The sequence below is a fragment of the Muntiacus reevesi genome, chromosome X (genome assembly GCF_963930625.1).
Source record: "Muntiacus reevesi chromosome X, mMunRee1.1, whole genome shotgun sequence".
In the NCBI taxonomy this organism is placed as follows: domain Eukaryota; kingdom Metazoa; phylum Chordata; class Mammalia; order Artiodactyla; family Cervidae; genus Muntiacus; species Muntiacus reevesi.
Genome location: NC_089271.1, coordinates 47,711,906 through 47,734,541, shown reverse-complemented (window position 1 = coordinate 47,734,541; position 22,636 = coordinate 47,711,906). Strand labels below are relative to the sequence as shown.

At 38.4% G+C, this 22,636-nt stretch overlaps 1 pseudogene; it reads left to right on the top strand.

Annotated features, from left to right (window-relative positions):
* The first annotated feature begins 7,943 nt into the window (after positions 1-7,943).
* LOC136154452 (protein MANBAL pseudogene) lies at positions 7,944-8,200 on the top strand (annotated as a pseudogene).
* Positions 8,201-22,636: the final 14,436 nt, after the last annotated feature.

The window sequence follows — 22,636 nt, the reverse complement described above, 5'->3', positions numbered from 1 at the left end:
ACCTGTCTCCTGAGAAACCTGTATGCAGGCCAAGAAGCAACAATTTGAACCAGACGTGGAACAATGGACTGGTTCAAAATTGGGAAAGGAGTACATCAAGGCTGTATATTGTCACCGTGATTACTTATACATAGATTGGTTGCTGTTCAGTCTTGTCCAACTTTTTCTGACCCCATGGATTGTAGCACACCAGGCTTCCCTGTCCTTCACCATCTCCCAGAGTTTGCTCAAATTCACTGCCATGTAGTCAGTGATGCCATCCTAAGATCTAATCCTGTCACCCTCTTCTCCTCCTGCCTTGAATTTTTGCAAGCATCAGGGTCTTCTTCAATGAGTTGGCTCTTCATATCAGGTGGCCAAAGTATTGGAGCTTCAGCATCAATCCTTCCAAAGAATATCCAGGATTGAATTTTTTAGGATTGACTGGTTTGATCTCCATGCTGTCCAAGGGACTCTGAAGCATCTTCCCCAGCACGACAGTCCGAAGGCATAAATTCTTCAGTGTTCAGCTTTTTTCATTGTCCAGCTCTCACATCCATACATGACTAATGGAAAAACCATAGCTTTGAATAGACAGACCTTTGTTGGTAAAGTAATGTCTCTGCTTTTTTAAAACACTGTCTAGGTTTGTCATAGCTTTTCTTCCAAGGAGCAAGCGTCTTTTAATTTCATGGCTTCAGTTACCATCCACAGTGATTTTCGAGCCCAAGAAAATAATGTCTGTCACTGTTCCCATTGTTTCCCCATCTATTTGCCATGAAAGGATGGGACAAGGTGCCATAATCTTCATTTTTTGAATATTGATTTTAAGGCAGATTTTTCACTCTCCTCTTTCACCATCATCAAGAGCCTCCTTAGTTTTGCTTCGCTTTCTGCCATAAGGGTGCTATCATCTGCAAATCTGAAGTTATTTCTCCACGCAATCTTAATTCTAGTTTCTGCTTCATCCAATCCAGCATTTTACATGATGTACTCTGCATATAAGTTAAATAAGCAGGGCGACAATATACAGCCTCGACATACTCCTTTCCCAATTTGGAACCAGTCTGCTGTTCCATGTCCAGTTCTAACTGTTGTTTTGACCTGCATACAGGCTTCTCAGGAGTCAGCTAATGTGGTTTGATATTTCTATCACTTTAAGAGTTTTCCACAGTTTGTTGTAATTCACACAGTCAAAGCCTTTAGCGTAGTCAATGAAGCAGAAGTAGATGTTTTTCTGGAATTCTCTTGCCTTTTCAATGATCCAATGGATATTGGAAATGTGATCTCTGGTTCCTCTGCCTTTTCTAAATCTAGCATGTACATTTGGGAGTTCTCGGTTCTTGTACTGTTGAAGCCTAACTTGGAGGGTTTTGAGCATTACTTTGGTAGCATATGAAATGAGTACAATTGTATGGTAGTTTGAACATTCTTTGGTATTGCCTTTCTTTGGGATTGGAATGAAACTTGACATTTTCCAGTCCTGTGGCCACCATGGAGTTTTCCAAATTTGCTGGCATATTGAGTGCAACACTTTCACAGCATCATCTTTTAGTATTTGAATTAGCTCAGCTGGAATTCTATCACCTCCACTAGCTTTCTTCATAGTGATGCTTCCTAAGGCCCACTTGAATTCACATTCCAGGATATCTGACTCTAGGTGAGTGATCACACCATCGTGGTTATCTGGGTCATTAATTTTTTTTATAGTTCTTCTATGTATTCTTGCCATCACTTCTTAATATCTTCTGCTTCTGTTAGGTCCATACCATTTCTGTCCTTTATTGTGCCTATCTTTCCATGAAGTGTTCCCTTGGTATCTTTGACTTTCTTGAAGAAATCTCTAGTTTTTCCCATTCTATTGTTTTCCTCTATTTCTTTGCATAGTTCACTTAAAAAGACTTTCTTTTCTCTCCTTGCTGTTTTCTGGAACTCTGTATTCAGATGGGTATATCTTCCCTTAACTCCTTTGACTTTAGCTTCTCTTATTTTCTAAGCTATTTGTAAGTCCTCCTCAGAGAACCACTTTGCCATTTATCATTCCTTTTTCTTGGGGATGATTTTGTTCACTGCCTCCTATACAATGTTACAAACATCTGTCCATTGTTCTTCAGGCACTCTGTCTATCAGATCTAACCCCTTGAATCTATTTGTCACTTCTACTGTATAATCATAAGAGATTTAAGTCATATCTGAATGGCCTAGCGGTTTCCATACATTGTTAAATTTAAGTCTGAATTTGGCAATAGGGAGTTCATGATCTGAGCTACAGTCAGCACCCAGCCTTGCTTTTGCTGACTGTACAGAACTTCTCTGTTTTTGGCTACAAAGCATATATGTAGAGTACATCATGTGAGATGCCAGGCTGGATGAATCACAAGCTGGAATCAAGATTGTCTGGAGAAATATCAACAACCTGAAATATGCAGATGATACCACTCTAATGGCAGAATGTGAATTGGAACTAAAGAGCCTCTTGATGAGGATGAAAGAGGAGAATGAAGAAGCTGGCTTAAAATTAACATTAAGAAACATAAAATCATGGCATCCAGTCCCATTACTTCACAGCAAATAGGAGGGGAAACAGTGTAAACAGGGACAGATTTTATAAGAAAATATAAATTTTCTTATACAGAATATACAGAATTACCATGAATGGTGACTGAAACCAGGAAATTATAAGATGCTTAGTCCTTGGAAGAAAAGTTATGACAAACCTAGTGTGGTTGTTTGTGGATCGAACACGGGTCTTCCACACTGCAGGCATATTCTGTACCATCTGAACCATCTACTGGTAGCACAATCAAGGCAAACCTAGATAGCATATTGAAAACCAGAGACATCAATTTGCTGACTGACAAAGGTCGGTCTAGTCAAGGCTATGGTTTTACCAGTAGTCATGTACAGATGTGAGAGTTGGACTGTAAAGAAGGCTGATCACTGAAGAATTGATGATTTCAAATTGTGCTGTTGAAGAAGACTTTGAGAGTCCTTTGGACAGCACAGAGATCAAACCAGTAAATCCTAAAGGAAATCAACCCTGAATATTCATTGGAAGGACTGGTGCTGAAGCTGAAACTCCAGTAATGTGAAGAGCTGACTAATTGGAAAAAAAACTTAATGCTGGGAAAGATTGAAGGTACAAGGAAAAGGTTGCAACAGATGCGATTGCTGGATGGCATGACTGATTCAATGAACATGAGTTTGAGCAAACTCCATGAGATGGTGAAGGCAGTGTAGCCCGACATGCTGTAGTCCATGAGATCGCAAAGTGCCAAACATGACGTAGTCACTGAATAACAACAACAATGCATATATATGGCATCTAGAAAGATACTATCAAAGATCCTTCAGGCAAGGTAGCAAAGGGGACACAGACTTTAAGAACAAATTTGGATACAGTTGGGAAAGGATAAGGCAGGATGATTTGAGAGAATAGCATTGAAGTATATATTTATCATATGTAAATTAGATAGCCAGTGAAAGTTTGATGTATGATTCAGGGAACCCAAGGCCAATGCTCTGTGACAACCTATAATATGGGGTTGTAAATCAGGAGGGAGGGGGATCATGAAGGAGGGGACATATGTATTAATATGGCAGATTCATGTTGATATATGGCAAAAACTATCACAATATTGTAATCTTCCTGCAATTAAAAAAATATATTTTAGAAAAGAAAAAAAAAGAAATATTTGTCCTATTCCATAGTCTGCTTTTTATTGGAATATAGTTTCTTTACAATGCTGTGTTTGTTTCTGCTGTACAATAATTATTGTACAGAATTATGTTGCTGAGCCACTAAAAGGAACAAAATAGGGTCATTTAGAGATGTGGATGGACCTAGAGTCCATCAAACAGAGTGAAGTACATCAGACAAGAAAAAAATGAATATAATATAATGCTGCTTATATGTGGAACATAGGTTATCTTTTATATTGATTTATATTTGATTTATATTTATATTGATTGTTTCTTTTGCTGTGTACGCTCTTTAGTTTGATGCAGTGTCATTTATTTTTTATTTTGTTCCTTGGATATCAGATAAATTAATTTCAAAACTTATGTAGAGGAGATTTTTGAAGGGGGGTTTGCTTTCTTATAAGAATTTAATGGGGGACAGTCCCAAGATGGAGGAGGAAGAGAACTGGCAGACCACTTTCTACACCACAAATACATCAAAAGATCAACTTAATGTTGAGAAACATCCACGAAACAACTTCCAAACACTGGAGGACACCAGGCACCCAGAAAGGCAGCCCAATCTCTCGAAAATGATGTAGGACAAAATATAAAAGATAAAAACTGAGACAAAAGAGTTAGGGATGGAGACCCATCCTGGGGAGGGAGCCGTGAAAGAGAAGTTTGCACACAATAGGAAGCCCTCTCACAGGCATGTATATAAGGAATTTTGGAATCTCAGAGGGCAACATAACTGGAAGGAAAAACAAACAAACAACAACAACAAAAAACCAACAGAATACGCGCCTAACCACAACTGGAGAAGTGGCCCAGACACTGTTGTCCAGTACCAGCAAGTGGGGACTGGGCAGGAAGTTGTGGGGTATATCATCAGTCCTTAGGGTAAGGACCAGCTTGGAATGGCCTGAGAACAATCTGAGGGAGCTAATGTGGGATAGCAACCCAAACCATGAGATCACCAAAGAGACCAAAAAGAAAGACCTTCCCCATGAAAGGCTTTAATGCCTCACGGTGACCCCTGGCCCACTCTTAGAACAAACTATTGAGCAAATACCAAAGGAGAGCAAGCTGCTTACCATATATGGCCTCCTCTCCCTGGAGACAGAGAGGCAGGTGTGCAACAATCAGAGCCAGAATGCAAGGGACTGCTTCAATCTCGGCCCCAAGGACCACATCTTCCACCAAACTGTGAGCAGGTTCCCAGTTGCTAACCATGTCTTCCTGGAATCCTGGTTGGTTGACATCAGTCAGGAAAGTCACAGCCTGAGCTCAGCTCCCCAGAGGAGACACACGGCACACCTGGGACTGTGCTCTCATGGAGCACCTGGGAAAATGAGCGACAGGAACTGGAGTGGTAACTAAGATTCACGGCCCACCTGGGACAGTGCGCTCACCAAACACCCGATTGCCTAAGCTGCTTGGACCTGGGAGGGGCACAAAACACACAGCCCATCCTAGTCTGTGCCCTTGCAAAGCAGCCAAGAACCTGAGAAGCTTAGATCTGAGAAGTGCATGAAATGCAGGCCCCATGTGGGACAGTTTCCTTGCAGAGCACCCTGGTACCTGGCAGCATAGACCCAGGAAACACGTGCCACCTTGGGCTATGGCAAACCCAGTGTGGTCCATCCACTGTGAGTACTTCCCACACATCCCAGTGCTTTTTGTTTCCAGTGTCCCTTCCTCTCCACAACACAATTAAACAAGTGAGCCTAAATAAGTGGCCACCTTTGCCCCCTTGTGTCAGGGCAGAAATTAGACATTGAAGAGGCTTGCAAACAGAGGAAGCCAAAATAAGAAAAGAAGGGGGAACCGCCCTGGAAGTAACAGGTGCAGTGGGCTAAAGCATTTAACACTGGAGACATCTGAGGGGCACCTATAGACCTTGAGAACTAGTACAAGCTGGAACAAGGGACAATTTGACACTGAACTGACCCCATACTGCCCACAACAGCTCCAGAGAAATTCCTAGATATATTTTATTAGTATAAATAACATATAATGATATTTAATAATATATTAATAATATAATGATGTTATTATCACCTTTTAATTTAAAATGTTTATTAATATTAATATAATATTCTGTTAATATTAGTCTGATAATATTTTATTAATATATAATTCTATTAATATTGATGCATCAATGCTGTATATTATTAATAATATATTAATTATATAGTGATACTATTATCACTTTTTAATTAAAAAATTCTAGCCTACCATTACCTTTCCAAAAAGAAAAAACAGGTTTTTAAAAAATACTCCATATATATATATGTTTTTAATTATTGTGATTGACTATGTTTTATATTTTGTATGTTGTATTTTTGAGAGTCTGACCTCTATTCTAGGTTTTTAATCTTTGCTTTTTTATATTTGTTATCAATTTTGTACTTCAAAAATCTAACCTTCAGTACCCATTTTCACATTGCCCTTTCACCTTTTGACTCTCCCTTTTCACCTCCAGGTGACATCTATCTCCTTCCTCCCTCTTCTCTTCTCTATATAATTCTATGAATCTTTCTGGGTGTTCCAAGCTGTGGAGAGCACTTAGGGATTAGATTATTGGGTAGATTGCTCTCTCCATTTTTGACTCCCCCTTTTCTCCTCCTGCTCACCTGTTTCCCTCGTCTCTCCTCTCTTCTCTATATAACTTGGTGAATCTCTCTGAGTGTTGCTAGCTGTGGAGCATTGTTTCACCAATTCAACTAGGGACTCTATTTTCTATGCTGTATGGATAGAGAAGTCTTGAGGCTACTGAAAGAGAAGGACCAAAAGCCAGCGGCAGGTGGCTTAACTCCAAAACTTTAGAACATCAGAGAACTCCTGATTCCAGGGAATATTAATAGATAAGAGCTCATCCAAAAGTCTCCACACCTACACTGAAACCAAGTTCCACCCAAGAGCCAACAGGATCCAGTGCAAGACACACCATGATAATTCTCCAGCAAAACAGGAACACAGTCATGAACATTAAAAGATGGCCTTCCTAAAGGTGTGCTAAATCCATAGACACTCCCAACTCACTACTGGACACTTCATTGCACTCCAGAGAGAAGAGATCCAGTTCTACCCACCAGAACACAGACACAATCTCCCCCAACCAAGAAACCTTGACAAGCCATTAGTCCAAACCCACCCACAGGGAGCAGAATCCACAATTAAGAGAGCCAAAGAACTTCCAGCCTGCAGAAAGGACAACCCAAACACAACAATCTACATAAAATGAAAATGCAGAGAAATATTCAGCAGGTGAAGGAACATGAAATAAAAACCCACCAAACCAAACCAAAGAGGAGGAAATAGGGAGTCTATCTGAAAAAGAATTCAAAATAATAACAGTAAAATGATCCAAAATTTTGAAAGCAAAATGGATTTACAGATAAATAGACCAGAGGCAAGGATTGAGAAGATGCAAGAAATGTTTAAAAAGGACCTAGAAGAAATAAAGAAGAATCAATCAATAATGAATAATGCAATAACTGAGATCAAAATCACTCTGGAAGGAACCAACAGTAGAATAACTGAGGCAGAAGAGAGGATAAATGAGGTGGAAGATAGAATGGTGAAAAGAAATGAAGCAGAGAGGAAAAAAGATAAAAGAAGACAACCTCAGAGACCTCTGGGACAGTGTTAAATGCCCCAACACTTGAACCAAATGTGTTCTAGAAGACAAAAAGAAAACACATGAGGAAATACTTGAGTAGATAATAGACAAAAACTTCCCTAAAATGGGGAAGGAAATAACTACCCAAGTCCAAGAAACCCAGAGAGTCCCAAACAGGGCAAACCCAAGGAAAAACACCCCAAGACACATATTAATCAAACTAGCAAAGATCAAACACAAAGAGCAAATATTAAAAGCAGCAAGGGTAAAGCAACAAATAACAAACAAAGGGTCCTCCTTAAAGATAACAGCTGACTTTTTGATAAAAACTCTCCAGGCCAGAAGGGAATTGCAGGACATACTTAAAGTGATAAAAGAGAAAAACCTACAACTAAGAATACTCTACCCAGCAAGACTCTCCTTCAGATTTGATGAACAAATCAAAAGCTTTATGGAGAAGCAAAAGCTGAGAGAATTCAGCACCATCAAAGTAGCTCTTCAACAAATGCTAAAGGATTGTCTCTAGACAGGAAACACAGTAAAGGTTTTTAAAAATGAACCCAGACTTATGGGGGTGCAACATTGCAGCATAGGATAAGTTGGCTCTGGATAGTGGTGAGTTGGAGAGGACCTCAGGCAACCAGCATCTGGGGCCATGGCCTCCGACCTGGACATCTCCCCTCCCGAGGTGCTTGAGCCCATGTACCTGGGGAACCTGCTGTAGTATAGAGTCTTTCTGGGGGCCATTTTCCAGCTCATCTGCATGCTGGCCATAATCATTCCTGTTCCCAAGTCCCACAAGGCAGATGCAGAACAATCTGAGCCCTGAAGTGCAGAGGTGACGAGGAATCCCAAGGTCACTGCTCCTTTGCAAACAAGAGACCCAAGAAGGAAGCCAAGAAGAAGTGGTAGAAGAGGCAGCCTTCACAGTTTGGCAGGCAGGCAAGGGCCTTGAGGTCAGCCCTCCTGGGGCACAAGGTCTCAGGTGTCTGGGTTGCCCTCTGACTGCAGAGATCTGGACAATCACGACAGTGCCCAGGCCCTAGTGGGCAGACCACCACTTCTTCCTTCTGCCTTCCTGAGGGGTTAGAGCCAAGGGGGCTGAAATACCCTGTGAACAGAGACTGTCCTGAAAGCCTCTTGAAAAGTTGGGTCAACTCACAGAGTTCCATTTTCTGACTTAATTCCCATGTCCTACTTTTAGTCACCCACCTTGTAGGTTTACACTATGTTTTAGATTCCTCATCTACTTCTGCAAGCACCACCCTCTGCCATTATCCATGCCCTGCAGATCAGATCTCCTGCTAATCAGTCGCCTTTGTCTCTGCTTGTGCAGAGGAAGGTGGGCCAGACCTCTCCTATTTTTTTTTAGGTCAAGACTCCAAGGCCATTAGCACAGTGGTCCTACTGATGCAGAAGCCAGTCCCTAAAGAGGCCTGGTCCTCCTCTGGCTGATGGAAGGGATTTGGCTTAATGAGTGTGTATTCTTGAGCCCAAAGGTCCTGAGCATCTCAAATAGGGGGTAGGGGCAGGGACTTGTCAATTGCAGACCAATCTCTTTTCAGCCAACCACAACACATTGAGGGTATACCTGGTTGCTTCTGTCTGTATCCCCTCCCACACCTCCAATTCCTTCAATCCTTGACCATAGTCATTTGGGGGAAGTAAATGTCAATAAATGGCCCCACACAATGAAAATAAGAAAAAAATGAACCCAAAACAACAACAGCAAAAAAATAACTGGCAAGAGGATCATACTTATCAATAATTACCTTACATGTAAATGGGTTAAATGCTCCAACCAAAAGACAAAGACTGGCCAAATGGATACAAAAACAAGACCCTTATATATGTTGTCTACAAAAGACCAATCTCAAACCTAGGGACACATACAGACTGAAAGTGAAGGGCTGGAAAAAGATATCTCATGCAAATGAGGACCAAAAGAAACAAGGAGTAACAATACTCATATCAGAAAAAATAGACTTTGAGATAAAGGCCATGATCGAGACAAAGAAGAACAGTACATAATGATCAAAGGATCAATCCAAGAAGAAGATATAACAACTATAAATATATATGCACCCAACATAGGAGCACCTCAATATGTAAGGCAAATTTTAACAAGTATGAAAGGAGAAATTAAAAGTAGCACAATAATAGTGGGGGATTTTAATACCCAACTCACACCTATGGATAGATCAACTAAATAGAAAATTAGCAAGAAAACACAAACTCTAGTGATACAATGGACAATTTAGACTTGATTGATATTTACAGGGCATTTACCCCAAGACAATGGATTTCACCTTTTTCTCAAGTGCACAAGGAACATTCTTCAGGATAGATCACATCCTGGGCCATAAACTTAGCCTTTGTAAATTTTTAAAACATTGAAATAGTTTCAAGCATCTTTCCTCATCATAATGCAGTAAAATTATATGTCAACTATAAGAAAAAAAATTACTCTTAGAAATACAAACATATGGGGGCTAACAACACACTTCTGGATAGATAACCAAAAGATCACGGAAGAAATCAAAAAGGAAATCAAAATATGCATAGAAGAAAATGAAAATGAAAACACAACAACCCCAAACCTACAGGATTCAGTAAAAGCAGTGCCAAGAGGGAGGGTCATAGCAATACAAGCCTACCTCAAGAAACCAGAGAAACATAAAAAAAGTAACAACTTTACACCTATAGCAACTAGACAAAGAAAAGAAGAATCCCAAAGTTAGTAGAAGGAATGAAATTATAAAAATTAGAGCAGAAATAAATGAAAAAGAAACAAAGGAGACTATAGCAAAAATCAGCAAAACTATAAGCTGGTTCTTTGAGAAGATAAATAAAATAGACAAACCATTAGCCAGACTCACCGAGCAAAAGGGGAGAAGAATCAAACAAATAAAATTAGAAATGAAAATGGAGAAATCAGAACAGACAACACAGAAATACAAAAGATCATAAGAGACTACTACAAGCAATTAGGGCTTCCCTGGTGGATCAGAGGTTAAAGTATTTGGCTGCAATGAGAGAGACCTGGGTTCAATTCCCAGGTTGGGAAGATCCCCTGGAGAAGGAAATGGCAACCCACTCCAGTACTCTTCCCTGGATAATGCCATGGATGGAGGAGCCTGGTAGGCTACAGTCAATGGGATCACAATGAGTCGTACACAACTGAGCAACTTCACTTCTTCATGAGAAACTATATGCCAATAAAATGGACAACTTGGAAGAAATGGACAGATTCTTAGAAAAGTATAACCTTCCAAAACTGAACCAGGGAGAAATAAAAAATCTTAACAGACCCATCACAAGCATGGAAATTGAAAGTATGATAAAAAATCTTCCAACAAACAAAATCCCAGGAACAGATTGTGTTACAGGTGAATTCTACCAAAAATTTAGAGAAGAGCTAATACCGATCTTACTCAAACTTTTCCAAAAAATTGCAGAGGAAGTAAACTTCCAAACTCATTCTATGAAGCCACCATCAACCTAAGAGAAAAACTAGACAAAGACACCACAAAAAAGAAAACTTCAGGCCAATATTACTGATGAACATAGACGAAAAATCCTCAAGAAAATTCTAGCAAACAGAATCCAACAGCATATTAAAAAGATCATACATCATGACCAAATGGGCTTTATCCCAGGGATATAAGAATTCTTCAATATTTTCAAATCAATGAATGTGATACATCATGTTAACAAATTGAAAGATAAAAACCATATGATCATCTCAATAGATGCATAGAAAGCCTTTGACAAAATTCAACACCCATTTATGAACAAAACTCTCCAGAAAGCAGGCAAAGAAGGAACATACCTCAATATAATAAAAGCCATATATGGCAAACCCACACCAAACATTATCCTCAATGATGACAAATTGAGTGAATTGCCTCTAAAATCAGGAACAAGAGAAGGGTGCCCACTCTCATCTACTATTCAACATAGTTTTGGAAGCCCTAGGCACAGCAATCAGAGAAGAGAAAGAAATAAAAGGAATACAGATTGGAAAAAAAGAAGTAGAACTCTCACTGTTTACAGATGACATGATCCTCCTCTACATGGAAAACCCCATAGACACAACCAGAAAATTACTAGAGCTAATCAATGAATATAATAAAGTTGTAGGATATCAAATTAATACACAGAAATCGCTTGCATCCCTATACACTTAAAATGAGAAACCAGAAAGAAAAATTAAGGAAATAATCCCATTCACCATTGCAAGGAAAATAAGAAAATACCTAGCAATAAATTTACTCTCAGAATAAATTTTCTAGGAATAAATAGATAAATACCTAGGAATAAATTTGCTAATAAATAAGAAACAAAAAACTTATATATGTAGAAAATTATAAAACACTGATAAAAAATCAAAGATGACACAAATAGTTGGAGAAATATACCACATTCATAGATTGGAAGAATCAATATAGTGAATATGTGCATACCATCCAAAGCAATCTATAGATTAAATACAATCCCTATCAACTCCCAAGAGTATTTTTCACAGGACTAGAGCAAATGATTTCACAATTTGTATGGAAACACAAGAAACCTCGAATAGCCAAAACAATCTTGAGAAAGAAGAAAGGAACTGGAGGAATCAACCTGCCTGACTTTAGACTATACTATGAAGCTACCGTCATTAAGACAGTATGGTACTGGCATAAAGACAGAAATAAAAATCAATGGAACAAAATTGAAAGCCCAGAGATAAATTCATGCACCTATGGACACCTTATATTTGAAAAGAGAGGCTAAAATATACAATAGAGAAAAAGCAATCTCTTTAACAAGTGGGAAAATTGGTTAACCACTTGTAAAAGAATGAAACTAGAACACCTTCTAACACCTTACACAAAAATAAACTCAAAATGGATTAAAGACCTAAATATAAGACCAGAAAGTATAAAACTTTTAGACAAAAATATAGGCAGAACACTCTCTGGCATAAATCATAGCAAGATCCTCTATGACCCACCCACCAGAGTAATCGAAATTAAAACAAAAATAAACAAATGTGACCTAATTAAACTTAAAAGATTATGTATGACAAAATCATTACAATATTGTAAGGTAATTAGGCTCCAATTAAAATATATATAATATATATTATATATATAATATATATATATGATATATATATATATATATATTCAACCAACACAACAAATAAAAACGTTCAAAATCTTAAAAAAAGTATAAGCAAGGTGAAAAGGCAGCCATCAGAATGGGGGAAAAATAATAGCAATAAACAACTGACAAGGAATTAATCTCCAAAATTTGTAAGCAGCTCATGCAGCTCAGTACTAGAAAAATAAATGGCCCAATAAAAAAATGAGCCAAAGAACAGACATTTCTCCAAAGAAAGCATACAGATGACTAACAAGCACATAAAAAAATGCTCAGCATCACTCATTATCAGAGAAATGCAAATCAAAACCACAATGAGGTACCATCTCATGCTGGTTAGAATGGCTGCCATCAAAAAGTCTACAAGCAGCAAATGCTGGAGAGGATGTGGAGGAAAGGGAACCCTATTACACTGTTGGTGGGAAGGCAAACTATTACATCCACTATGGAGAACAGTGTAGATTCCTTAAAATACTGGAAATAGAGCTGCCACATGACCCAGCAATCCTACTGCTCAGCAAACACACCAAGGAAACCAGAATTGAAAGACACACGTGTAACTGCAATGTTCATCGAAGCACTGTTTACAATAGCTAGGACATGGAAGCAACCTAAGTGTCCATCCACAGATGAATGGATAAGCAAGTAGTGATACATATACACAATGGAATATTACTCAGCTATAAAACTGATCGCATATGAGTCAGTTCTAATGAGGAAGACAAAACTGGAGCCTATTATACAGAGTGAAATAAATCAGAAAGAGAAATAGCAACACAGTATATTAATGCATATATATAGACTTTTGAAAGACAGTAACAGCCACTCTATATACAAGACAGCAAAAGAGACCCAGATGTAAAGAACAGACTTTTGTACTATGTGGGAGAAGGCGAGGGTGGGGTGATATGAGAGAATAACATTGAAACATGTATATTACCATTTGTAAAATAAATGACCAGTGTAAGTTTGATGCATGAAGCAGGGCAGTCAGTGCTACTACTCTGGTACAACTCAGTAGGATGGGTTAGTGGGGTAGGTGGGAAGGGTTCCAGGATGGTGATATACATGTACACTCGTGGCTTATTCATATTGATGTATGGCAAAAACCACCACGATATTGTAAAATAATTAGCCTTCAATTAAGATAAATTTATTAATTTTAAGAGAAGATTTAAAAAAGAAATTTAATGGTTTTGAATCATACATTTTTTAATCCATTTGAGTTAATTTTTGTGTGTGGCGTACAGTAAGGATCTATTTTGAGTGTGAATATACAATTTTCTAAGCAGCATTTATTGAAGGGATTATCTTTTCTCCATTGACTACCATTGGCTTCATTGTTAAAGATAAGTTTACTGTATATACTTGGATTATTTTCTGGGATCTCCATTTTGTTAATTTCATCTATGTATATGTTTTATTCCAGTATCAAACTGCTTTGAATTTACAGGGTCTTTTGTGGCTTCATATAAATTTTAGTATTTTTGTTTTCACTTCTCTAAAAAAATGCCATCTTGGGGAATCTTGGTAGGGATATTATTGAATCTATAGATGGCTTTGAGTAGTATAGACATTTCCACAATATTAATTCTTTTAATCCATGAGCATGAGATACCATTTATTTATTTGTATTTTATTTTTTTCCTTCATCAGTGTTCTGTGGTTTTCAGTGCAGAGATCTTTTATCATCTTGGTTAAATTTATTGCTAAATATATTATTGTTTTTGATACAACTGTATCAATTTTCCTTTTTCACATAATTTGTTCTTAGTATGTAGAAATGCTTCTGATTTTGTATGTTAGTTTTGTATCCTGCAACTTTAATAAATTTCTGAGTACTCCTTACATTCTTTGCTCTAAGATTTTGGATTTTCTCTCTATATATATAATCATGGCATCTGCAAATAGAGACAATTTTGCTTATTATTTTATGTCTTCTAGTTATTTTTCTTGCTTGATTGCTGGGGTTATGGCTTCCAATATTATGTTCAATAGGAGAGGTAAGAGTGAGTACCATTATCTTGTTTTTGACCTTGAAGGAAAAACTTTCAACCATTCCCTATTGAGTATATTAGCTGAGAGCTTACCATTTTGGGTCTTTATTAGATTAAAGTATGTTTCTTCCATGATTAATTTACTAAGAATTTTTTAATCATGAAATGATGTTGAATTTTGTTAGTTTATTAATCTATTGAGATGATAATACGATTTCTTTTTTCCTCTTCAGTTCAGTTAAATTCAGTCGCTCAGTCTTGTCCAACTCTTTGCCACCCCAAGAATTGCAGCACGCCAGGCTTCTCTGTCCATCACCAACTCCCGGAGTTTACTCAAGCTCATGTGCATCAAGTCGGTGATGCCATCCAGCCATCTCATCCTCTGTCATTCCCTTCTCCTGCCCCTAATCCCTGCCAGCATCAGCGTCTTTTCCAATGAGTCAACTCTTTGCATGAGGTGCCCAAAGTATTGGAGTTTCAGCTTCAGCATCAATCCTTCCAATGAACACCCAGGACTGATCTCCTTTAGGATGTACTGGTTGGATCTCCCTGCAGCCCAAGGGACTCTCAAGAGTCTTCTCCAACACCATAGTTCAAAAGCATCAAGTCTTCAGCGCTCAGCTTTCTTCACAGTACAATTCTCACATCCATACATGACCACTGGAAAAACCATAGCCTTGACTAGACGGACCTTTGTTGGCAGTTTTTTCATTTATCCTATCCTTAAAATGTATCATGTTTATTAATTTGTGTGCATTAAAATGTCATTGCTTGTCAGGAACAAACCCCAGTTGATCATGGTGAATAGACCTTTAGCATACCACTAAATTCAGATGCTAATATTATACTTAGAACTTTGCATCTATATTCTGCATGGATATAGGCCTGTAGTTTCCTTTTCTTGTATTCTTTTCTAATTTGGTATCAGGTTAAAGCTGACGTCATAAAATGAATAATGGGAATGCTCCCTCTCTTGTATTTTTTTTTTTTTTTTGGAGCTTTTGAGAAGGATTGGTAGCACTTCTTTAAATGTTTGGTAAAATAATCCAGTGAAATCTTGTCCTGGATTATTTTTCATTGGAAGAATTTTAATTATTCACTCAATTTCCTTAGTAGTAATTGGTTTGTACAGATTTTTATGTCTTCCTGATTCTTTCTTGGTGCAATGTATGCTACTAAGAATTTTTCCATTTCTTCTGGTTTGTTCAATTGGTTGTAGTTGCTCATAGCAGTTTTTTTCAAATATTGTATTTTTGTGGTATCAGTTGTAATGTCTTCTCTTTCAGTTTTTAATTTTGTTGACTAGTGTACTCTATACTTTTCCTGTGTCAGTCTATCTAAAGGTTTGTCAATTTTGTTTAGCTTTTCAAGGAACCAACTTCATTTTTATATTACTTTCTCTTTTAAAATTTATTTTAAATTGGAGGATAATTTATTTACAACATTGTGTTGGTATCTGCCATACATTAACATGGATAAGACATAGGTATACACATGTCCCCTACCTCTTGAAACTCCCTCCCCCCTCCCACACTATCACACTCCTCTAGGTTGTCACAGAGCACCAGTTTGAGCTCCCCACATCATACAGTAAATTCTCACTGGTTATCTATTTTACATATGATAAAGTATATGCTTCAATGCTGCTGTTCCAATTCCCCACACCCTCTCCTTCCCCAACTGTGTCAACAAGTCTATTATTTATGTCTGCATCTCCACTGTTGCTCTGCAAATAGACTCATCAATACCATCCTTCTAGATTCCATATATATGCATTAATATACAATATTTATTTTTTGCTTTCTGACTTACTTTATTCTGAATAATAGGCTCTAGGTTCATCCATCTCATCAGAACCAACTCAAATGTGTTCCTTTTAATGCTGAGTACTATTTCATTGTATATATGTACCACAGGATTTTTATCCATTCATCTGTTGATGGACATCTAAGTTGCCTCCATACCCTAACTATAGGAAATAGTCCTCCAATGAACATTGAGGTACATGTGTCTTTCGATTATGGTTTCTTCAGTGCATGAGTGAAAATTTTCTTCAGTCATGTCTGATTCTTTGCGACCATATGAACTGTAGCCTGCCAGGCTCCTCTGTCCATGAGGATTCTCCAGGCCAGGATATTGGAGTGGGTTGCCGTTACCTTCTCCAGGGGATCTTCCTGACCCAGGGATTGAACCGGTGTCTATTGTGTCTCTTGTATGGCAGGCGGATTCTTTACCACTGAGTCACCGGGTTTCCTCAGGGTACACACCAAATGGTGGGATTGCTGGGCCATATGGTAGTTTTTATTTCTTGCTTATTAAGGAATCTCTATATTGTTTTACAGTGGCTGTAACAATGTACATTTCCACCAACAGTGCAAAAGTTTCCCTTTTTTCCAAACCTTCTCCAGGATTTATTCTTTGCAGATTTTTTAATGATGGCCTTTCTATCAGGTGTGAGATGATTCCTCATTGTAGTTTAGGATGGTGCTTCTCTAATAATGAGTGATGCTGAGTACCTTTTCATGCACTTATTAGTCATCTGTATGTCTTCTTTGGAGAAATATCTGTTTAAGTCTTCTGCCCACTTTTTGATTGGATTGTTTTGTTTGTTTGTTTGCTTTTTGGTATATTTTGAAGATTAATCCTTTGGCATTTTTTTATTTGCTATTTTTTCTTCTATTATGAGGGTTGTTTTTTTTTTTTTTTTTTTACCTTGTTTGTAGTTTCCTTTGATATGCATAAGCTTTTAAGTTAAACTAGGTTCAGTTTGTTTATTTTTGCTTTCATTTCCATTATTCTAGGAGGTGGGTCATAAAGCATCTTTCTGTGACTTGTCAGCGAGTGTACTTCCTATGTGTTCCTCTAAGAGTTCTATAGTTTCTGATCTTACATTTAGATCTTTAATTCATTTTGAGTTTATCTCTGTGTATGGGGTTAAGAAATGCTCTAATTTCATTATTTTACACGTAGCTTTCCAGTTTTACCAGCACCGTTAATTGAAGAGACTGTTTTTTCTCCATTGTATATTTTTGCCTCCTTTGTCAAAGATAAGTTGCCCATAGGTGTGTGGATTTATTTCTGGGCTTTCTATCTTGTTCCATTGGTCTATATTCCTGTTTTTGTGCTAGTACCATACTGTCTTGATGACTGTAGCTTTGTAGTATAGCCTGAAGACAGGAAGATTGATTCCTCCAGTTCCATTCTTCCTTCTCAAGACTGCTTTGGTTGTTTTAAGTCTTTTATGTTTCCAAACAAATTGTGAGATTCCTTGTTTTAGTTCTATGAAAAACACCATTGGCAGTTTGATAGGGATTGTATTGAATCCATAGATTGTTTTTGGTAGTATAGTAATTTTTACAATATGGATTCTTCCAATCCAAGAATATGGTATATTTCTCCATTTGTTTGTGTCATCTTTGATTTCTTTCATGAGTGTCATAGTTTTCTGCATACAGGATTTTTATATGCTCAGTAGGTTTATTCCTAAGTATTTTATTCTTTTGTTTGTGATGGTGAATGGGATTGATTCCTTAATTTTCCCTTTTTATTTTTCATTATTAGTGTATAGGAATGCAAGGGATTTCTGTGTATTAATTTTATATCCTGTGCCTTTATTATATTCATTGATTAACTCTAGTAATTTTCTAGTGTTATCTTTAGGGTTTTCTATGTATGGTATTGGACTTCCCAAGTGGCACTAGTGGTAAAGAACCTGCCTGCCAATGCAGGAGATGTGAGATGTGGGTTTGATCCTTGGGTCAGGAAAATCCCCTGGTGGAGGGCATGGCAACCCACTCTAGTATTCTTGCTTGGAGAATCCCCATGGACAGAGGAGCCTGGCAGGCTATAGTCCATGGGGTTGCAAGAGTCAGACATGACTTAGCGACTAAACTACTACTACTACTACTACTACTACTACTATTGTGTTGCTCACTGTTTATTTTCTATTCTTTAATTTTTTCTAGGTCCTTTATCTGTACCTCCAGTTTATTTTTCTGTGCCTCCATTTTATTTTCAAATTTCTGGATCACCTTTACTATCATTATTCTTAGTTCTCTTTCAGGTAGATGGTTTATTTCCTATTTGTTTGTTTGGTATTGTGGGATTTTTTGTTTTCCCTTTATCCACCCCATGTTTCTCTATTGTTTAATATACTGAGTTTGTTGTCTCCTTTCTGTAGTCTGGAAGGCCAGAATTCCTCTTAATTGTGAAGTCAGCCCTCCATGGGTGGGGTTGGACTAGTGTGTTGTGAAGATTTCCTGGTTGGTGAAACTTGTGCCTGTGTTCTGGTAGATGGTGCTGGATCTTGTCTCTCTGAAGGTCAGTGCTTTGTCCTGTATTGTCTTGTCCTGTCTATGGGCTTGGTATGGCTTTGGGCAGTCTTTATGCTGCCAGGTTTGCCAGCCTTTCTACCAGGTAGGTTTGTGTTCTAATTTTGCTAAAGGTTTGGCATGAAATGTCCAGCACTGGACTTGGTGGCCTTTGGGTGGGGCTTTGTCTCAGTGATGAGATGGAGGCTTTTAGGAGGGTTCTCACTGATTAACGTTTCATGGGACTGATAGTTATCTGGTTGTTCGAAGTCCTGTAATTGCATCTCCCACCTCAATGGTTCAGGCCCAACCCCTTATTGCAGCAACAAGACTTCACAGACCACACAGCACAGAAGACAAAACCCCAGGACTGATGGTGAAAAAAACACTCAACAGCTAAGAGAACCCAAAGAAACTCACACACTTAGAATAGAAAAGAATATAGAGAAAATTAAAAAAGATAAAAGTAGAAGTCAAAAAGGAAGACAGCAATCAAGCCAATAAAAACCCAACTGAAAATGTATATTAAGAACTAGACTAGCAAAAATATAAAATAAAAAAGATGGAAAATGCATTATAACTAAACAGTACTGCAAAAATAGGAAAAGTAGAAATAAGATGAATTTATTTAAAAATAAGGTGCTTTAAAATAATAAAATGTATGTTATAAAAATAAAAATTAGTGAGATGATAAAGAAAGAACAATATTAGAATAGTATGAAAAAAAGGGAAATTATATATAGAGCGGTAGTAAGAAGAATGTCCTTATGATTCCTCCATTTTTCTTTCCACACAGTGTGCTCCAGTCACTCTGCCTATGCAGAAAGTCCTCTAAAATTTCCAGGAAGGTCTCTGGACCAGTTGTGGGAAGTGTTAGGTCAACTGAGACTCAGCTCTTGCCTTACTTCATTTGTACTTGCTCTCTAAGTCCACAGTTATCCCTAAAGTCCACAGTCTTGAGCTAATTGCAGGGATTTAATCCACTGCACCTGCAGATGCAGGAGATAATTCCCCTCCTCTTTGGTCATGCATCTCCTAGTGTTCTGCTTTGGTTTTGGCCCTACCTCTATTTGTACACCATGCCCCAGTGTTCATTCTCTGATAGATAAGAGGGGATGAAGCTTGAAGCTGGAGGTTTATTAGTGCTCACTTGCTCAGTTAGGCTGGGGAGAGGGAGGGTATGATAGCCACATTTGGAATGTACCAGGGAGTGCCTGGGGCACTAGAGGCCAATGGGATGTTATTACAGTCTGAGGCAGGTCATGAGCTCTCCCAGAAGAATTGGCCCCTTGTCATGTTTCCATAGGAAAAGCCAAGTTGATTAGGCTCCCAGCAGTGTATGGGCATTAATCTGTGCCTGTTCACAGCTTGGTGGCAGCTGCCACTTCTGGGGTTGTGACTATAGTGGTGATGTTTTGTCTGCTGCTTCAGGGACTCTCCCTGCCTTTGGCAGTGGCTTATGTTCCCCCCTCTGCAGTCACATCTAGTTCCACTGCTGGCATCGGTGGTCCTCCCAGCTTTGGTGATGGTTGCTGGGTGCATAGCTGCTGTCTGTGAGCGTGAAGAGATAGAGTGCTTTGGTGGCTGTAATCTCTTGCCTGTATGTGAAACCCAGGGTTTTCTCTGAACTCCCTCAGCTGTGTTGTACTAGCCCCCTCAGAGTATCTTTATGGCAGTCAACCCCGGTCCTCTCCCTTGGGTTCAACCCCTGAAGCCTGAGCATTCAGCTCCCATTCGCTTATGGGTGTGTGCGTGCAAGATACTTCTCAGCTGGGAAGTGTTGTTTAGCAAAAATCTTTGTGGTGAATTTTCTATTTTTCCCCTCAAGCACCTGTTGCTGCATTCCACACCGATGTTCTGAAGCTCTCCCTCCCCGATCCCACCTGTTTCTGAGTGTTCAAAAGCTTTTCCTCCTTCACGACTCCCTCCCCAGGGCTCTGGTCCCTGTCCCCAAATCATTTGTCTCTTTTTTGTCTTTATCTTTTGCCCTATCTCATTCTGAGGAAATTAGCTTGCCTTTCTGGAAGTATGGGGTCTTCCGCCTGCATTCAGAAGTTGTTCTTTAGGAGCTGTTCCACATGCAGATGAATTTTTGATGTATTTGTGTGTGTGTGTGTGTGGGAGGTGATCCCCCTGTCTTATTTCTCCTACATCTTGAAAGTATATCAAGAATCAACTTCTAGTGTTGTTACTATTTTCTATTGCTTTCCTGTTCTCTATTTTACTTATTTATGCTCTAATATTTATTAATTCTTCCTTCTTCTACCATTGAACTCCGTTTTTTTCTTTCCCTAGTTACTTGAGGCATAGAAATGTGTTGTTTATTAAATATCTGTCTTGTTTCTTAATGTAGGCATTTATTTCTGTGAACTTCCCTCACGAGCTGCTTTTGCAGAATCCCATACATTCCAGTGTGTTGTGTTTTCATTTTCCTTTGTCTCTGCATATTTTTAAATCCCCCTTTAGTTTTTTCTTTGATTCACTGGTTGTTCAGGAGATTATTGTTTAGTTCTGTGAGTTTTGTTGTTGCTGTTGTTGTTTGTTTGTGAATTCTTTTTTTTTTTTCTTTCTTTCTTTCTTTTTTTTTTTTTTTAGTTTTCCTCATGTTGTAGATGTCTAGTTTCATACAATTATGATCAGAGAAAATATTTGGTATAATTTTAATCTTGTTGAATTTGCTAGACTTGAAGTCTGATATGTGATTTACCCTAGAAAGTGTTCCATGTGTGCCTGAGAGAAAATATGTATTATGTTGTTTTTGGATCAAATGTTCTATGTATGATTGTTATGTCCATTTGATCTGTGATGTTTTTCATATCCATTGTTTCCTTATTGATTTTCAGGTTGGAGACTCTGTCCATTGTTGAGATGAAGTATAAAATTCCCCAGTTATAACTTTTTAATTAATATATTTTTAATTGAATGATAATTTCTTTATAATATTGTGTTGGTTTCTGTCATATATCCACATGAATTGGCCATAGGTAAACATATTTCAACCCTCTTGAACCTGTCTCCCACTTCCCACCCCATCCCACCCATCTAGGTTGTCATAGAGCCCTGGGTTGAGTTCTCTGAGTCATGTGGCAAATTCCCACTGGCTATCTATTTTAAATATGGTAGTGTATATGTCTCCATGCTACTCTCTCCATTAACACCACACTCTCTTGCCCTCTCTCCCTCTGTCCATAAGTCTGTTCTCTATGTCTGTGTCTCCATTGCTTCCCTACAAATTAGGTTCATCAGTACCATCCTTCTAGAGTCCATATATATGCATTAATATACAATATTTATTTTTCTCTTTCCCACTTATTTCACTCTGTATAATAGGCTCTAGGTTCATCTACCTCATTAGCACTGACTCAAATGCATTTCTTTTCACAACTGAGTATTATTCCAAAGGTCCTTCTAGTCAAGGCTATGGTTTTTCCAGTGGTCATGTATGGATGTGAGAATTGTACTGTGAAGAAAGCTGAGCGCTGAAGACTTGATGCTTTTGAACTGTGGTGTTGGAGAAGACTCTTGAGAGTCCCTTGGGCTGCAGGGAGATTCAACCAGCCCATCCTAAAGGAGATCAGTCCTGGGTGTTCATTGGAAGGACTGATGCTGAAGCTGAAACTCCAATACTTTGGGCACCTCATGTGAAGAGTTGACTCGTTGGAAAAGACCCTGATGCTGGGAGGGATTGGGGACAGGAGGAGAAGGGGACGGCAGAGGATGAGATGGCTGGATGGCATCACCGACTCGATGGGCATGAGTTTGAGTAAACTCCGGGAGTTGGTGATTGACAGGGAGGCCTGGCATGCTGCGATTCATGGAGTTACAAAGAGTCAGACAGGACTGAGTGACTGAACTGAACTGAATATTCCATTGTATATATGTACCACCGC